General features: G+C 42.1%; 1 non-coding gene across 1 annotated transcript; it reads left to right on the top strand.

Annotated features, from left to right (window-relative positions):
• The first annotated feature begins 16880 nt into the window (after nucleotides 1-16880).
• On the top strand, nucleotides 16881-16987 carry LOC126021652 (U6 spliceosomal RNA). The gene has a single exon (XR_007500149.1). It is a non-coding gene; the product is annotated as a U6 spliceosomal RNA (small nuclear RNA).
• The last annotated feature ends 2568 nt before the right edge of the window (nucleotides 16988-19555 follow it).

Below are 19555 nucleotides of genomic sequence, written 5' to 3'. Positions count from 1 at the left end.
GGCGGCTTCCGCCAGGACTCTTGCGAGCAGCGCCCGGCAGGGCGGGCGGCGGCGCGGGAGGGAAAACGGTTCCGAGGAGGCCCCGCCCCGCCCCCGGATAGCCACGCCCAGTTGGACACGCCCTCACCCTCTAGGCCCCTCCCACGCCCGCCCTGCCCATCTGCTGGGTTGAGGCCGCAGCTGCTAATCTGCTGCTACTGGATCCTTGGCTTTCAGCTTGTAACCCGAACCCCACAATTTTAGGAGTGTACATGTAGAGGACAAACAGTCTCTGGAGAAGCTCTTCATTCTTTGTTTCCCGTTTTGGCTAGGGGTGATGAGTTTCCAGTAGGCCTCCCTATTTCAAAGCAGCAAAAATAGTCATTGTAGGCCTATATCTTTTATCATAAATAAATGCGTGGTTCAGTTATAATTCTTTTGGGCACAAGTATACAATCGTATCATAATAGCCCAAAGCCTCAGAGAGGCTATAACCCTATATAACCCTATAGTATAGGGTTATGGTCTGCCATTGCAATGTGGTCCCCAAGTCCCTACCCACTCGTTCCCCCAACTCATCAGGAAGGAAACTTAGGAGAGAGCCACCAATAGCTCTTGAGCAATCTGGGCATACCCTGCCAGTTGCATACACAAAATACTCCGAAGAAAGGGCAGCATGGAATTAACTTAACCAAAAAACTCTTATTCTTGCATTAGTCTTACTTGATAGTAGTTTTAGGGTCAGCCTGGTTTGGGTTATTTCCTGTGATGGCCTTATTCCAGACCCACTTCCCCCTTCACTAGTGGATTACAGTGTGTAGAGCCATTTACAGTACCCCATACAACATATTGTCTTAGCAAGATTTTGATGACTTACCAAAATGAATCAAAATCTTTTTTTCTAGTAATACCAGTATCTTGGGCCCGGAGAGATAGCACAGCGGCGTTTGCCTTGCAAGCAGCCGATCTAGGACCAAAGGTGGTTGGTTCAAATCCCGGTGTCCCATATGGTCCCCTGTGCCTGCCAGGAGCTATTTCTGAGCAGACAGCCAGGAGTAACCCCTGAGCACTGCCGGATGTGACCCAAAAAACAAAAAACAAAACAAACAAACAAAAAAAACAATACCAGTATCTTATAAGGAATGTATGTAGCTTGTATGTGAGTTTTTTTTTAAATAACTTTAGTTCCTCTTTTGCTTTTGTTTTGTTGGGGCCATGCCCTGTATCTCTCAGGGGTTACTCTTAGCTCTCAAGGATCACAGCAGGAGGGCCTTAGGAAACCATGTACGGTGGCAGGGATTGAATCAGAGTCAGCAAACACCTTACTGCTGTACTATCTTGCTGGTTTTCTATTTAACCTAGACACACTAAGGGGTCTCCAGATTTACTAGATATTTTAGAAATTTGTCAGTGAAATGAAACCCAACACAATAATTTGAAGCAAAGTAAGTTGTACATTAATAATCTAAAGAAGGCATAGGGGAGTTTCACTAATACACTATTAGGGATGGGAAATATAAATAGATTATGGGGCTGAAAAGAGAACAGTTGTTGGAGTAACTGGTCTTATCCTAATCAGGATGGCTCCTTCTTTGCATGTGTTTGTCCCACCTGGGCAGGAGGAACCTCTGGAGTGGCCCCTTCCTTACCTGCTCTCTTCCCACCATGTGGGTGGTCCTACCCTTCCCAACAAAGACCACAAGTTAGATAGATTTCCACGGCTTGTTCCACAGCTTGCCTGTCTGCCAGCTCATTCTGCTTGAAGCTTGCTTGTGGTGGAATTTCCTGAACCTGTTTCATCTCCCTAACTTGGTGTGGATTATTTCCTGTGTCAGCGTTGCTTCCAGACCCACATTCCCCAAGCCTCCCTCTTCAAAGAGGGGTTAAGATCATTTGTCTTGGGGTAGGGTCTCTTTGTATTTAGGACAAGGTTATTCCTTTCCATGCCTCTCATATTTTGGTGGGCCTATGCAAACAACAATTGCCACTCTAACACCGTTTTTACTGTGCTCCTTTGACTCTAATCCTTAAAAAAAACCCACTTAAAATTTGAGGTTAACTTAAGCTAATATGCATGTACATGGAAATGTAAAAAATACTATGCCTCTACTGTTTAAGGAGTTATGTAAGTTTTATGGCTTTAGATTTCTTTGTGTGCTGTTAAGAAATATTATAATGTGTTACAATCTGGGGACTTGAGGGGCAAAGTAATTGTACATGGATTCTGTTTTATTTATCTTAATGTTCTTTGGCTGAAAGTTCAAAGTTAAGATATCAGCAAGGGGACTTCTGAGAGTTATGTTATGGTAGTGTGTTTACCTTGCACACAGCTGACCCAGGACGAACCTGGGTTCAATCCCGGCGTCCCATATGGTCCCCCAAGTCAGGAGCGATTTCTGAGGCATAGCCAGGAGTAGCACCTGAGCATCACTGAGTGTGGCCCAAAAACCAAAAAATAAATAAATAAATAAATAAATAAATAAATAAATAAATAAGAATATGGAAACACCCAAATGTCTAACTACAGATGAACATATCAAGAAGTTGTGGGGCCAGGAGAGATAGCACAGTGGTGTTTGCCTTGCAAGCAGCTGATCCAGGACCAAAGGTGGTTGGTTCTAATCCCAGTGTCCCATATGGTCCCCTGTGCCTGCCAGGAGCTATTTCTGAGCGGACAGCCAGGAGTAAACCCTGAGCACTGCCGGGTATGACCCAAAAACCAAAAAAAAAAAAAAAAGAGACAAAAAAAAAAAAGAAGTTGTGGCACATACACACAACAGAATGTCAGCAGGCTTACTTCTGGTGCTGAATTCAGGAATCATGCCTGGTGTGGCTCAGGAGGCCATATGGGAGGCTGGGAATCAAAATCTGGTTAACCACAAGCAAGGCAAGCATCTTACTTTCTATACTACCGCTCTGCCCCCCCCCCATTTTTTAATAATATTTTGCAGGGTTGGAAAGATGCAGATATACCTATCATATACGTATACACACATTCGTGTATCCTCCAGGCTTTTGCAAGTTCCCTCTACACTGGGGTATTTTTCATTTTTAGATGAGTCATTTATAATTTGGTTTTGTCCTCGCTTCCTGTTTGTGCGGAGCCTAAAACTCAGCTAAGGGCAAACTTATTGTGCTTGCCTCTGACAGAAATGTCCCATCTCTGCTACTGAATTCAATAAGAGGAGCAGCTGAACCTTCTCAGGTGGGACCAGATTACAGGCTACAAACTCTAGAATATTCTCAGAATGAAGGTGAACCGAGTGCCCACAAACCCTGTACACCCACCACTGGATAAACTAGCAGCCTACTCCACACACACACACACACACCCCTGTCTTTTGTTTGTTTTTATTGAATCACTGTGAGCTGCAGATACAAAGTTGTACATGATTGATGTTTTAGTCATACAATGTCCAATGCCCATCCCTTCACCAGTACATTTCCCAGCAACCAAGTCTCCAGTTTATTTCCCATCCTCCCTCCAGCCCTTTCCCGGCCTATATAGCAGACATATTCTCTCTCTCCCTCCCTCTCTCTCCCTCTCTCTCCCTCTCCCTCCCTCTCCCCCCCCCTCTCTCTCCCCCTCCACCCCATTTTTCTACTTGTAGACACTGTGGTTTGAACTGTTGTTACTGAAGGGTTATCATGCATATTAGTTTATCTCCATTTCATCACCAAATTCTTATTCACTGTGATCATTTTCAATTATTGTTGTCATAGTGGTAGCTTTTTTGTCCTAACTGCATGTTCTCACTATTTCTGGTAAGCTTTCTACCTCTCTATCTTTGATTATTATCATACTATCTTTTTAAAATATATCCCTCAAATGTGTGTGATCATTCTGTCTGTTTATCTTCCTGATTTATTTCACTCAGCATTATCTCTCCATATCCATCCATGAATAAGAAAATTTCCTGGCCTCATTTTACTAACAGCTAAATAGTATTCCATTGGTAGATGTACCACAATTACTTTATCCACTCATCTGCTCTTGACACTTGGGTTGTTTCCAGATTATGGCTATTATTAATAATGCTTCCATAAACATAAGAGTGCAAATGTTTTTCTGTATTGTATTTTTGGTCCTCAAGGATATAATCCCAGGAGCAGTGTTGTTGGATCATGTGAAAGTTCAATTTCTAGTTTTTTGAGGAATGTCCATATTGTTTTCCCAAAAGGCTGGACCAGTTTACATTCACACCATCAGTGAATGAGAGCAGTTTTTTCTCTGTGTATCCACCTCAGCACTGATTATTATCTTTATTTCTATTTATTTATTTTTTGTAGTTTTGGGTCACACCCGGTGGTGCTCAGGGGTTCCTCCTGGATCTACGCTCAAAAATCGCTCCTGGCAGGCTCAGGGGACCATTTGGGATGCTGGGATTCGAACCACTGTCCTTCTGCATGCAAGGCAAATGCCTTACCTTCATGCTATTTCTCTGGCCCCTATTCTCTTTATTTTTGATGTATGCCAGTCTCTGTGGTGTTATTTTGATTTGTATCTTCCTGATGATTAATGGTCTTCTTTTTTTTTATGTGCTGTTTGTCCATGTATGTTTCTTCTGTGAGGAAGTTTCTGTTCATCTTCTCTTCCTCCTTGTTTTTAGATGAGGGTTTTATTTTTCTTGTTATCTCTACCAGTGCCTTATTTTTATATACTAACTCCTTATCAAATAAGTATTGGGTGAATAGTGTCTGCCATTATGTGGATAGTCATTGTATCCTAGTTACCATTTTCCTTGAGGTATAGAAGCTTCTTAATTTAATCTAATTGAATAGAAGTGGTGAGAATGGTCAATTTTGTCTGTGCCAGATCTTAGAAAAAAGGCTTTTAAAGGACAAAGAGATAGCATGGAAGTAGGGTGTTTGCCTTGCATGCAGAATGACGGTGGTTTGAATCCTGGCATCCCAATGGTCCCCCAAGCCTGCCAGGAGCAATTTCTGAGCATAGAGCCAGAAATAGCCCCTGAGCACTGCCGGGTGTGACCCAAAAGCCAAAAAAACAAAAGGTTTTTAGTTTTTTTTTCCATTGAATATAATATTTGCTATGGGTTTGTGGTAAGTGGCTTTGACTATGTTGAGAAAAGTTCCTTCAATTCCCATCTTGTTAAGAGTTTTTATCATGAATGGATGCTAGATCTTGTCAAATGTTTTCTCTGCATCTATTGGTATGATCATATTATTAATCATATTATTTTTTCTTTTACTAACATTATTTATTATATTGATTAATTTTCTTATGTTAAAACATCCTTGCATCCCTTTGATGAATCCTACCTGGTCATGATATATAATTTTTTTGATGAATTGCTGGGTTCTATTTGCTAGTTTTTTTGTTTTGTTTTGTTTTTTCTCTTTCAATTTTGCTAGGTTTTTTTTTGTTGTTGAAGATTTTTTATCTGTGTTCATCAAGGATATTGGCCTATAGTTCTCTTTGTGTGGTGTTTCTGTCTGCTTTTGGTATTAGAATAATGGAAGCATAACAGAAACTGGGATTTTTTCTGTTTCTCATTGTCCTCAATGAGCCTGAAAAGGATTGGAGTAGGTCCTCTTCAAAGGTCTAAAAGAATTCAATAGTGAATCCATCTGGGCCTGATTTTTTAGTTTTGGGAAAACTTTTGATTACCACTTTCATTTTCTCAATAGTTATACGTCTGTTCAAGTTCAACCCTGGGACGTTATAGGAGTCCAATCATTTATCCATTTCTTCTAGGTGCTCTTGTTTTGTGACATAAGATTCTCCAAGTAAATTTGATTAACCTTTAAATTTCTGTGGTGTTTGTTATGACCAGGGGTGGTGAACAAGTTTGACACAAAGAGCCAAAATTTTAAACTGTGAGAGTCAGAGAGCCACACCACGCAGTGACCTGCCAAAACAGACAAAGACTCATACAAAAGCATATGATTTTAACAATAATATATTAAACACATATTGCATTTTGCCATTTTGAGTGAGGGTAAAAATCCTATTCACCACCCCTGGTTATGACATTTCCCTTTCATTTCTGTTTCAACTTTTGTTTGTTTGTTATTTTATTTTTGGGTCATACCCGGTGGCACTCAGGGGTTACTTCTGACTCTACACTTAGAAATCGCTCCTGGCAGGCATGAGGGACCATAGGGGTTGCCGGGATTCAAACCACCATCTGACCTGGATCAGCTGCTGCAAGGCAAATGCCCTATCACTGTGCTATATCTCTGGGTTCTCTCCCTTTCTTTTTGAGTCTTGCTAATAGTTTATCAATCGTGTTTATTTCTTCAAAAAAAACCAACTCTTGATTTCATTGATCTTTAGAATTTTTTTTATTTTCAGTTCATTCATTTTGCTCTAAGTTTTATTGATTCCTTCCTCCTCCTACCTGTTTTTTATTCCTTTTTTTGGTCATTTTCCAATTACTTAAGCTGTGCAGTCAAGTTATTCATGTGGGGGTCAGAGAGAGTACAGCGGTAAGGCATTTGCCTTGCACACGGCCAACACAGGTTCAAATTCTGGCATCCCATATAGTCCCCGTGCCTGCCAGGAGCAACTTCTGAGTGCAGAGCCAGGAGTAACCCTGAGAACTGCAGGGTGTGACCCAAAACAAAACTAAAAAAAAAAAAAAGTTATTTATATGGTCCCCATACTCTCCATCTTCCTGGCAGGAAAATATCACAGTTCCTCTACTACGCTGCAAAAGAAACGATGGCCCTGACTCTTCCCAGGTAATCTGGTCCAGGTTGATACTGCTGGGACCTTCTCAGAATAGGTGGGGATAGATTTCTCTTTCTGCCCCAAATCACAGCAGCCCATTGCCACATAAACACCCTCTAACAAAAACAACCCCGCTCTGCAACATGACTTTATCAAACTGCCAAGCCACCAAATTTGTTTCAGATCTGTAGATCCTTTACTACTGCATAGTCATAGTTGGCCATTTGATACCTCAAAATTTCATTGTATTGTCAACCCAGTAGAATCATAGGAAATGTAAGTGGGGAGGTTACATAGAAATCTACCAAGCACAGAGAGCCTAAAACAGTAACACAGAAGGCCTAACAAACATTAAACACAGACCAGTAAATCCTTAGATACAAACTTTAGTAATATCATGGGAAGATATAATTATTTCAAATTGACCCTTGTTTTTTGTTTTGTTTTGTTTTGTTTTTTGTTTGTTTGTTTGTTTTTTTAGGTCACACCCAGCAGCGCGCAGGGGTTCCTCCTGGATCTATGCTCAGAAATCGCTCCTGGCAGCCCCGGGGGACCATACGGGATGCCGGGATTCGAAACACCGTCCTTCTGCATGCAAGGCAAATGCGCTACCTCCATGCTATCTCTCAGACCCAAATTGACCCTTGTTGATTAAGTTTTTTCTGTTTTTGTTTATTGCTTTTTGGACCACACCCTGTGACGCTCAGGGGTTACTCCTGGCTATGAGCTCAGAAATCGCTCCTGGCTTGGTCATATGGGACCCTGGGGATTGAACCAAGGTCGTTTCTAGATCGACTGCATGCAAGGCAAACACCCTACCTCTGTACTATCTCTCCGGCCCCTTGTTGATTAAGGTGATTTTTTGTTTTTGTTTTTTGACCACACCCTGTGATGCTCAGGGGCTACTCCTGGCTCTGCGTTCAGAAATGGCTCCTGGTAGGCACAGGGGACCATATGAGATGCCGGGATTCAAACCACCATCTGTCCTGGATTGGCTGCATGCAAGGCAAATTACCTACTGCTGTACTATCTCTTTGGCCCTGTTGATTAAGTTTTAATAATTCTATTTGCCTTTGTGTTATAGCAACAATATGAAGTAAATTTGTTTGTGCCTGCAACGAGGCAGGCTATGGTGGTGGGTGGTAAATTAGGGACATTGGTAGAATGAAGGTCAAACTGGATTGGTGTTTGAACACTTAATGCTAGAAACTACGATATTATGAAAAACTTACTGCTGGGGTGAGAGAGCTTAATAGACTGAGGGGAACAGGTTTTGCCTGTAAGAGGTCCTGGTTCCAGTGGTCCCGAATAGTCCCAGGCAAAACCTAGGCCCAGAACCAAAACTAAAACCAAATACAAAAGTCTCACTATCAAGTCTGAAGCGATAGAACAGAGGATAGGGCATTTGCTTTGTATGCGGCTGACCCAGGTCAATCCCTGGCATCCCATATTGTCCCCCAAGCCTGCCAGAAGTGATTTCTGAGTGCAGGGCCTAGAGTAACTCCAAAAAGTCATTCTCAAGTGAGGTGGGCAGGATGAGGGGAATGAGGGTGCAGGTAGACATGGAAAATGGAGGAAGTAGACCCTCTGGTGGAGAATGTAGTGCTAGAATATCATATGCATGAAACCCTGTCATTATCAATATCAGAAATCACCATGCCTACAATTTAGAAATGATTAAAAAACTTTTATTAAGACAATATTCAGGGGCCGGAGAGATAGCACAGTGGTGTTTGCCTTGCAAGCAGCTGATCCAGGACTTATGGTGGTTGGTTTGAATCCTGGTGTCTCATATGGTCCCCCGTGCCTGCCAGGAGCTACTTCTGAGCAGACAGCCAGAAGTAACCCCTGGGCACCACCGGTGTGGCCCAAAAAACCAAAAAAATAAAAATAAAAAATAAAAAATAGGGGCCGGGTAGGTGGCGCTGGAGGTAAGGTGTCTGCCTTGCAAGCGCTAGCCAAGGAAGGACCACGGTTCGATCCCCTGGCGTCCCATATGGTCCCCCCAAGCCAGGGGCGATTTCTGAGCACATAGCCAGGAGTAACCCCTGAGCATCAAACGGGTGTGGCCCAAAAAACCAAAAATAAAATAAAATAAAATAAAAAATAATAAAAAAAAACCCAAAAAAAAAACAAAAAAAAAGACAATATTCAATATGCCAAATTAAATTTAAAAAAATTTAATGGGGCCGGAGAGACAGCATGGAGAAAAGGTGTTTGCCTTAAATGCAGAAGGACAGTAGTTTGAATCCCGGCATCCAGATGGTCCCCCGAGCCTGCTGGGGTGATTTCTGAGCATAGAGTTAGGAATGGCCCCTGAGCGCTGCCAGGTGTGACTCAAAAACAAAAACAAAATTAAAAGTCTCACTCCTGGCATTTCCTATCATGCTTTACCTCTAAGACCTTGAAACTTTTACTGTTTGCTCTGTTATTATTATTTTACTTAGTTTATGTAAAGAACATGCATCACACAGTTGACATAGTTGACCATAATACATTTGTTTCCAGATAAGTGAGAACAAAATTTTTTTTCAAAAAATAGAAAGAAAAAAAGTAAGAAAAGATAGAAAAAATAATAAAAAGAAATACAGCAACAAACAAATTTGTGAAAATTATTGGAACTCCAGTGAGGTTATTGAGACATTGGAAGAAGGTTTAGTAATCCCTTGTTACTAGGTGACACCATTATTTTATTTGTTTCCAGAACATTAAGTGACCTCAGCTACACATTGGTATCTAAATTAGTGAGTTCTGAGGGCATTTGCTTGCACACAGCTAACCCAGGACCAAACCTAGTTCCATCTTCAGTTTCCCAAATGGTCCCCAGAGCCTGCCAGAAGCGATTTCTGAACTTAAAGCCAGGAGTAACTCCTGAGCACCGCTGGATGCTGCTCAAAAACAGCAAAAAAAAAAAAAAAAAAAAAAAAAAGGAGATGACAGCATCTTGTCCCACAGCCTCAGATGTGGCTGTAAAGACCAGGAGTTCAAAGCACTATTACTAATACTGTGACTTTTGTGGTGTTTGTTCTCTGCTGCCAGGTCTCCTGGAAGTAGAATGTAGGGGGAGGGTTCGCACTCCTCAAAAGCCCTGGTGTCATCAGCCAAAATACTGCATACCTGAAGTTTGGTCAAATTCTCTGCAGAGAATTGTAGAGGAGTGGGAAAGCAGGGCCATATTCAAAGTGGCAATTATGGGTGGTGGACTCAGCAGGGGTGGCTTCGGCAGGGCTGGGGCTTTGCCCGCCCTTCCCTCCCGAGATTGCCAGTTTTCAACTGCCTGGCTAGTGTACCCATGATTTTTCATAGCATCTCTTTCAAGAAAAGAGTAAGTCTGGTATTGGAATAAGGACAGGACCTCAGATCAGTGGAATAGGCTTGAATACTCAGAAAATGTTCCCCAGACATACAATCACCTAATTTTCGATAAAGGAGCAGGAAATCCTAAATGGAGCAGGGAAAGCCTCTTCAACAAGTGGTGTTGGCACAACTGGCTAGCCACTTGCAAAAAATTGAACTTAGACCCCCAGCTAACATCATGTACTAAGGTAAAATCCAAATGGATTAAAGACCTCGATATCAGACCCAAAACCATAAGATATATAGAACAACACATAGGCAAAACACTCCAGGACATTGAGACTACAGGCATCTTCAAGGAGGAAACTGCACTCTCTAAGCAAGTGAAAGCAGAGATTAACAGATGGGACTCTATTAAGCTGAGAAGCTTCTGCACCTCAAAGGAAATAGTGCCCAGGATACAAGAGCCACCCACTGAGTGGGAGAAACTATTCACCCAATACCCAACAGATAAGGGGCTAATCTCCAAAATATACAAGGCACTGACAGAACTTTACAAGAAAAAAAACATCTAATCCCATCAAAAAACGGGGAGAAGAACTGGACAGACACTTTGACAAAGAAGAAATACAAATGGCCAAAGGACACATGAAAAAATGCTCCACATCACTAATCATCAGGGAGATGCAAATCAAAACAACGATGATGAGATACCACCTCACATCACAGAGAATGGCACACATCACAAAGAATGAGAATAAACAGTGTTGGCGGGGATGTGGAGAGAAAGGAACTCTTATCCACTGCTGGTGGGAATGCCGTCTAGTTCAACCTTTATGGAAAGCGATATGGAGATTCCTCCAAAAACTGGAAATCGAGCTCCCATACAATCCAGCTAAACCACTCCTAGGAATATACCCTAGGAACACAAAAATACAATACAAAAACCCCTTCCTTACACCTATATTCATTGCAGCACTATTCACAATAGCCAGGCTCTGGGAACAACCAAGATGCCCTTCAACAGACGAATGGCTAAAGAAACTGTGGTACATATACACAATGTAATCTTATGCAGCTGTCAGGAGAGATGAAGTCATGAAATTTTCCTATACATGGATGTACACGGAATCTACTATGCTTAGTGAAATAAGTCAGAGAGAGAGAGAAACACACAGAATGGTCTCACTCATCTATGGGTTTTAAAAAAAATGAAAGATAGGGCCCGGAGAGACAGCACAGCGGCGTTTGCCTTGCAAGCAGCCGATCCAGGACCAAAGGTGGTTGGTTCGAATCCCGGTGTCCCATATGGTCCCCCGTGCCTGCCAGGAGCTATTTCTGAGTAGACAGCCAGGAGTAATCCCTGAGCACCGCCGGGTGTGACCCAAAAACCAAAAAACCAAAAAAAAAAAAAAAAAAAAAAAAAAAAAAAAAGAAAGATATTCTTGCAATTATAATTTTCAGACACAAAAGTGAAAGGAGCTGGAAGTTCCAGCTCACCTCAGGAAGCTCACCACGAAGAGTGATGAGAAAGAGTTAGAGAAATAACTACATTTTGAACTGTCCTAATAATGAGAATGTATGAGGGAAATGGAAAGCCTGTCTAGAGTACAGGCGGAGGTCGGGTGGGGAGGAGGGAGATTTGGGACATTGGTGATGGGAATGTTGCACTGGTGATGGGTGGTGTTCTTTACATGACTGAAACCCGAACACTATCATGTATGTAATCAAGGTGTTTAATAAAAAATAAATAAAAACAAATAATAAAAAAAAGAAAGGAAAGAGTAAGTCTATGGAGCTGGCATGTACAAACATGGCAACAGGCTTGGTTCCTGCTATTATTTTAGTCCAAAGAGGGTCTTTAAAGTTGCTGCCTTTCTTTTTTTTATTTGTTTGGTTTGGTTTTTGGGTCACAACCAGAAGCACTCAGAGGTTACTCCTAGCTCTGCGCTCAGAAATCGCTCCTGGCAGGCACAGGGGACCATATGGGATGCTGGGATTTGAACTACTGTCTGTCCTGGATGGGCTGTGTGCAAGACAAACGCCCTACCTCTGTGCTATCTCTCCAGCCAAAAGTTGCTTCAGTGGTTCAGTGAGGGAAAACAAGCATCAGTTCTTCAAAGAATCCCAGGTAAGTCAAAACAGACAAACACAACCAAGAGCTTTCTTTCCATTCTGGAAGTGGCTGGCAAGGGAAGTGAAACTGAAAGCAAATTTAAAGCACCAGAAAGATCTGCTTCCTTGCACGGGCTGACCCAAGACAGACCTGAGTGTCCCGTATGGTCCCCCAAGCCAGGAGTGATTTCTTTTTCTTTTATTATTAATGTGTGTGTGTGTGTGTGTGTGTGTGAGTGTGTGTGTGTGTGTGTTTTAAACACTATGATTACAAGCATGATTGTAGTTAGGTTTCAGTCATAATCAGAACACCCCCCTTCACCCCTTCACCCCTTCCCACCATCGATACCTCCCACCCACCCTCTGAGCACATAGCCAGGGGTAAACCCAAGTGTCACTGACTGTGGTTCACCCCCGACCCCCCCCCAAAAAAAAGGCAGAAAAAAAGATCTGCTTCCTGGTTTCTGGAGCCTTTCTCCTGATTACTCATTTGCTTACTGACTAAATTCTTCTCTCTCTTCTAAGTTCCAATAAAGAGGTTTCTGACAATTTGGAGGAGTTTAAAAAAATTTTTTTTTAATATATAGCTTTTTTATTTCTTGGGATTTTTTTTTTGTTTGTTTGTTTGGTTTGGTTTGGTTTTGGTTTCTGGTTTTGGGGCCACACCTGGCAGTGCTCAGGGGTTATTCCTGGCTCTGCACTCAGAAATCGCTCTTGGCAGGTGGGGGGATCATATGGGATGTTGGGGCTTGATTGTAAGGCAAACACCCTGCTGTTATGCTATCACTCCGGCCCCTTAAAAATGTTTTTGGGGGACCGGGAAGATGGTGCTAGAGGTAAGGTGTCTGCCTTGCAAGCAGATGGACCGAGGTTTGATCCCCCGGTGTCCCATATGGTCAACCCAAGCCAGGGGCGATTTCTGAGCACATAGCCAGGAGTAACCCCTGAGCGTCAAACGGGTGTGGCCCAAAAACCAAAAAAAAAATGTTTTTGGAAGGATGGCACTTGGGGTTCTCCATTATATCCCTTTTGTTGACATCACCTAAGTTGACTCTTGGGGGCGAAAGGGGTTGGGAACCATAAACTATCATGAGACAGGGCTACCCTCAGGACTGTGCTTGGGGGTTAGAGCTCCTGATGGCCTTTAGGAGACTATATGGCATTGAGGGTCAGAATTGACACAGCCATCTGCAAAGCAAGTATTTTGTACCTCTATACTCTATCTCCTGCCTCAAAAATTGGTCTCTCACAAGCCTGTAAAGTGGTAATGATGAAATAGCGGGTGCAGTTAAATTTGTGTTCAGTTCCTGGGTAATAAATACTAGAGTCTGGTATCAAATGAATACCCCTTCTGTATCTTTTCTTTTTTTTATTCAGTTTTTTATGTGTCTTGAGAGGGGTTCAAGGGAAGAAGCCTGAAGAAAAGTATTCTTCTACTTCTCTGTTCAACCGTTCTTTTTTTTTTTCTTTTTATTTTTTTTGGTTTTTGGGTCACACCTGGCAGCGCTCAGGGGTTACACCTGGCTCTACGTTCAGAAATCGCTCCTGGCAGGCTCAGGGGACCCTATGGAATGCCGGGATCTGAACCATCGTCCTTTTACATGCAAGGCAAATGTCTTATCTCCATGCTGTCTCTCCAGCCCCTGTTCAACCATTCTTGACCCCCAGAAAGTCCCTGTGGTGGGACAAAGTGGTCAAGTCAGCTACAAACATCTCCGCAGATGCTGTCATCCCCCAACCCCTCTAATCAGCCATCAAGCTCAGCCTAAAGTCGACAAGGTCTACATGGCACAGAAACTGGTTCCTACATCCATGTTCTCATGGAACTGTGAACTTGGGCTGTGAACAACTGAACTCAGGAACTGTGGGTAAGTGCTCTTCACATAATAAAGGAAAATCAGTTCTCACACCTCCACCCAGGTTTTTTAGGAATGTCACCCTACCTTGCAGAAAAGAATTTTAGGAACATGTAAACATTGAAACAAAATAGTATTATTCAGAGAAATTTAGAAGGCAGAAGAGGTTAAAGGGCAAGAGAGAGGGGATAGATTCAAGAGAGAGCACAAGCTTCTCCTGACAGGAAAAAGCCAAGTGTGCACATCTCAGATTGAAGAGTAGGCAAATCTCTAGTGTCCTAATTACCTTTATAAAACTGGTTTCATAGGAGGGCTTTAGCCAAATGCTTTCACCTGAGGCCTTATTGCAAGGTTATGGCCAAAGGGAAGAGCTTCAGTGTCTAATATGCTTTACCAGGATTGTCTTGGAGCTTCTCTTTTTCTAAGGGAGTTCCCCCTTCTGTGGATGTCACCTCAGTTTCTGTTTGCTTAGTATCTTCATGCCTTCAAGCTACTTCAGGGCTGGTAACGTGATGGCTTTCTTTAATCATATCATGGTATTATTTCTTCCTTAAAACACATTAATAAAGCCACTCCCTATCCATCTGCCTGTACCAAGCAATATTTGAGGAAATTTGATCTCTCATTACTTTACCTTCAATGAATCTTGAGTCTTTAATTCACTGAAATGGCAGATATATTAATTTTTAAAATTTATTTGAACAGGGACCGAAGAAATAGCACAGCAGCAGGGCATTTGCCTAGCATGTGAGTGACCCGGAATGAACCCCTTCAATTCCTGGCATCCCATATGGTCCACCAAGCCTACCAGGAGTGATATCTGAGCCCAGAGACAGGAGTAACCCCTGAGCGCTGCTGGTTGTGGCCCAAAAACAAAAATAAATTATTTGAGCAATGTAATTTACAAAGTTGTTGACAATAAAGTTTCAGATACAATCTCACCAATGTCAGTGACCATATATATCCCTGAACCAATGTTCCCATGTTCCCTTATACACCCCTCTCTACCTGACTTCATGAGAAATACAAATTTTTGTTTGTTTGGGGTCCACACCCAATGATGTTCAGGGGTTACTCATGGTTCTGTATTCAGGAATTAGTACTAGTGATGCTTGGGGGACCATATGGGATTCTGAAAATCAAACCCAAGTCAGCTAGGTGCCCTTTCTGCTGTACTATCATTCTGGTTCTGAAAAACACATTTTAAAATTTTAATTATTGTAGTTTGAGTCCTTTACTTACAGTAGCATTAGGTTCAGACTTCTAGAGAACAAGAAAGTACAGTGGGCAAGGCATTTGCCTAGTACCAAGTCTGTGGGAAATCATTCCTACATGTAGGCCCTAAGATATGGGCAGTACCATGAGTAACGTTCAGGCTTAAAAGGGAAACGTCCCACTAGAGAGAGGACAGGCTCAAACAGACTTACAAGGTCAGCAACACAGAGAGCCTGGCAGGGAGAGTTTCGCCAAGAAAAATAAAGCACGTCCACAGTCCCACGGCAATTGCTTATCTACACTTAACATGAGATGCTCTAGTTCCTTTCAAGTTGCAGTGATTGTACAATTCCATCACTCCACTGACTGCATAGTATTCCAGTGGTAAGACGTTTACCTTGCACGTGGCCAACACAGGATGGACCCTAACTCGAATCCTGGCATCCCATATGGTCCCCTGAGCGTGCCAGGATCGGCTTCTGAGAGCCGAGCAGGAGTAACCTGAGCACCACTGGGTGTGATCAAAAAAATAAACACACACACACACACACACACCATGATTTAAATTACTAATGAATGAATTACAGGCATATAGTGTTTCAGCACCAACCCCACCACCCACCAGTGTCCGCTTCCCTCCCACCCCCAGCCTGCCATCTTGACAGGCACATTTTAAAGTTTGGTTGTCATAGTTTAGCTCTCATACTGTCAGTGATGTTGGATCTGTGGTTTACATATATACATATACCACACTTCTATACCAAGGATGTACCTGAAGTCCTTGACCCCTGGCCCCTGTTACTTCCCATCCTCCATGAATTTCTTTTCTTCCCTGTCCCTCTTACTTCACTCTAGGGTCAAGAATGCTCTTGCTATTCCTCATTCCATTATTCCATATGCCACAGATAAATGTGATCATGCTTCTTTTTGTTTGTTCTTCTTTTGTTCGTCCTTCTTCACTTAACGTGATATCTTGCAGTATCAACCAGGCTGCAGAAAATCACATGATTTTGTCATTCCTTACAGCTGCACAGTATTCCATTCTGTATATACACTACACTGCTAGTGGAGTCCAGGGCTCCAAAACAATGAGAGTTTTTTGGGTCACACTCAGCAGTTTTGTACTTGGTGCAAAAATAAATCTGGTGAGACACAGGTCTGGAAGCAAATATTGACATGGGAAATAATCCACACAGTGCAAAGGTACAAGAACGGGTTCCAGAAATCCAGCACTCAAGCCAGGAATCCTACCGTACAAGTTTCTGCTCCTAAGAAGGAAAGCAGCTAAGTGGAGGAAGCCAGAAGAATGAGCATTTGCCTTCCTCAGACCCCTGCTTTTAATGACAGGAACCAGGCCACACCCAAGGGTGGGAGAAGAATACAGAGTAGGGAATAATTCAATAGTCCCATCACCAGATCACACCTCCTCTCTGTCTCTCGACTTCTCTCATTCTCCAGCAGGGTTCTCAAACAGGTCCACCAAAAGCAGGCTCATAGTTCTCACTGAAATACTGGCAAGTTGTTCATTTAACTTTACTTGTTCTTCACTTTAAATATTGTATTTATTCCCTTTTTAAGCTTCAAAATCAGATATGTGTAGTGTGCTTAGGAATTTGTTTATAGTTTTTCTTTCAAACTATAGGCTGGATCAGCAGTGGCCTGAGGGACAATGAACTGGTCCCCTGTTTAAAAAGTTTGGGGATCCCTGGGTTAAAACATACAATATGCTCGCTTCGGCAGCACATATACTAAAGTTGGAAGAATACAGAGAAGATTAACATGGCTCCTGTGCAAGGATGACATGCAAATTCGTGAAGCGTTCCATATTTTGAGAAAAGAAGAAAAAATACAATATTCCAGTAGCAAAATGAACACTTTTACATACCATTCACTTATCCTCTTTTGGTAAGTGTTCATCTCCTCTCCCATTTTAATGGGTCATTTTTTTGTGCGTATTTCAGCTTTGTGACTGCTTTAGTTTTATGTTGTCTCATTTGTTAACTTTTGTTTTGTTGCCTTTGCCAAAAGAGTCAAATAACTAAAGATACCTTAGAGGTCTTTAGTCTGCTGAGCTCTGCCTCTGTTTTCCTCAATGCTTTTTATAGATTCTAATCAAGTCCTATGGTCTTCCATCCATTTTGTATGATGTGTGATATAATTTTGTATGATGTATGATATGATATGAATTCCTTCCTTCCTTCCTTCCTTCCTTCCTTCCTTCCTTCCTTCTTTCCTTCCTTCCTTCCTTCCTTCCTTTTGCAATCGGGTTTCCAATTTTTCCAACAACCATTTGCTTAAAAGGGTTCTCTTTTTTTGGTTTGGTTTGGTTTGGTTTGGTTTTGGGGCCACACCCAGCGGTGCTCAGGGGTTACTCCTGGCTGTCTGCTCATAAATAGCTCCTGCAGGCACGGGGGACCATATGGGACACCGGGATTCGAACCAACCACCTTTGGTCCTGGATCGGCTGCTTGCAAGGCAAACACCGCTGTGCTATCTTTCCGGGCCCATTTTGTTTTGTTTTTGTGTTTGTTTTTTGTGTGTGTTTTTGGGTCATACCTGGTAGCGCTCAAGGGTTACTCCTGGCTCTATGTTCAGAAATCGCTCCTGGAAGACTTGGGGGACCATATGGGATGCCGGGATTTGAACTACCATTCTTCTCCATGCAAGGCAAACGCCTTACTTCCATGGTATCTCTCCAACCCCTAAAAGAGTTTTCTTGTCCCACTTCATATATTCAGTTCTTTGGTCACAAATTAAGCTGTCTATATAAATTAATATTCATTAGTTTCTGCTTCTGATTTATATTCTGTTGGTCTGAGAGTCTATCTCTAACCAGTATCAAACCATTTTTGATTACTATAGATTTAATTTTTTTTAGTTTGGACCACACCTGGATGTGCTCAGGTCTTTTTCTGGTTCTGCAGTAATGGATTACTTCAGAGGGACTCTAAGGGTCAAATGGGTTGCTAGGGGATCACTGAGTGCAAGACAAGTGCTTTACTCATTGTATGATCTCTACAACCATTTTTTAAGTTCTTTCTTTTGTTTTAATTGATATAGTTTTATAGTATAATTTAAAACCAGGAAGTTAATATATAAATACATTGTATATGTGTATGTATGTATTTGTACTATGGTTTACAGTACCGTTGTTGATAGGTTTCAAACATACATGAAAGAGAGAAAAAGAGCCTTTTGCAGGTAATTCCTTGCAGGTAATGGGAGGCATTGATTGAGGGAAGCAGAAGGTTTGGTGTCAAAACATTGAATGCCTGAAACCCAATCATAAATAATTTTTAATTTTGTGGTTACTAAATAAAATAAAACTAGGGAGTGCTGGGGCTGGAGAGATAGCATGTAGGTAGGGCATTTGCCTTGCATGCAGAAGGACAGTGGTTAGAATCCTGGCATTCCCATATAGTCCCCCGAGCTTGGCAGGAGCGATTTCTGAGCGTAGAGCCAGCTTTCTGAGCGTAGAGACAGGAGTAACCCTGAGCACTGCTGCATGTGACCCAAAAACAAAGCAAAACAACAACAAACCTAGGGAATGCTACTTATTTTCTTTTTCTTGGAAAATCTTTGGCTATTCTGGAAGTCTTATTCCCTGCAAGTTATTGTAGTATTTGTTCTAAATCCTTGAAGAATGTGTTTTAGGGGCCGGAGAGATAGCATGGAGGTAAGGCGTTTGCCTTGCAATCAGAAGGTTGTGGTTCAAATCCTGGCATTCCATAGGGTCCCCTGAGCCTGCCAGGAGCGATTTCTGAGCGTAGAGCCAGGAGTAACCCCTGAGCGCTGCCGGGTGTTACCCAAAAACCAAAAAAATAAAAAATAAAAAAGAATGTGTTTTAACTAAAACAACAACCAAAAAACCCACTAAATTTGAGTAATACTTCAGGAAGGATTTTCATTTTAAACAATACTCATTCTTCCAATCTATGCATATGAAATTTTTTTTAATTTCTTGGTGTCCTCTTTTATTCTTTCTATAATAACTTAATAATTTTCTTTTTTGGGAGGTTACACCCGGCAGTGCTCAGAGGTTCCTCCTGGCTCTACGCTCAGAAATTGCTCCTGGCAGGCTCGAGGGACCATATGGGATGTCGGGATTCGAACCACCGTCCTTCTACATGCAAGGCATGCTATCTGTCTGGCCCCAACTTAATAATTTCCTATTTCTATCTCACATCCTTTGTTAATTTGACTTGTCATCAGGGAAATGAAAAGTAGCAATGAAATACTAGCTCATAGCATTGTGAATAGAATAAATCAAATAGACTGAAAATAGCCAGTGCTGGGGGTAATGTGTGAGAAAAAAACTCTCACTCGCAGAAGGTGGAAAAGTCTGGCTTAACTTCCATGCAAAACAATATTGAACATCTTTAAAAAGTAAGAATAGGGG

The sequence above is a fragment of the Suncus etruscus genome, chromosome 10 (assembly GCF_024139225.1).
Source record: "Suncus etruscus isolate mSunEtr1 chromosome 10, mSunEtr1.pri.cur, whole genome shotgun sequence".
Taxonomy (NCBI): domain Eukaryota; kingdom Metazoa; phylum Chordata; class Mammalia; order Eulipotyphla; family Soricidae; genus Suncus; species Suncus etruscus.
The sequence above is the reverse complement of the archived record's forward strand: the minus strand, read 5'-3'. Positions and strand labels throughout refer to the sequence as shown.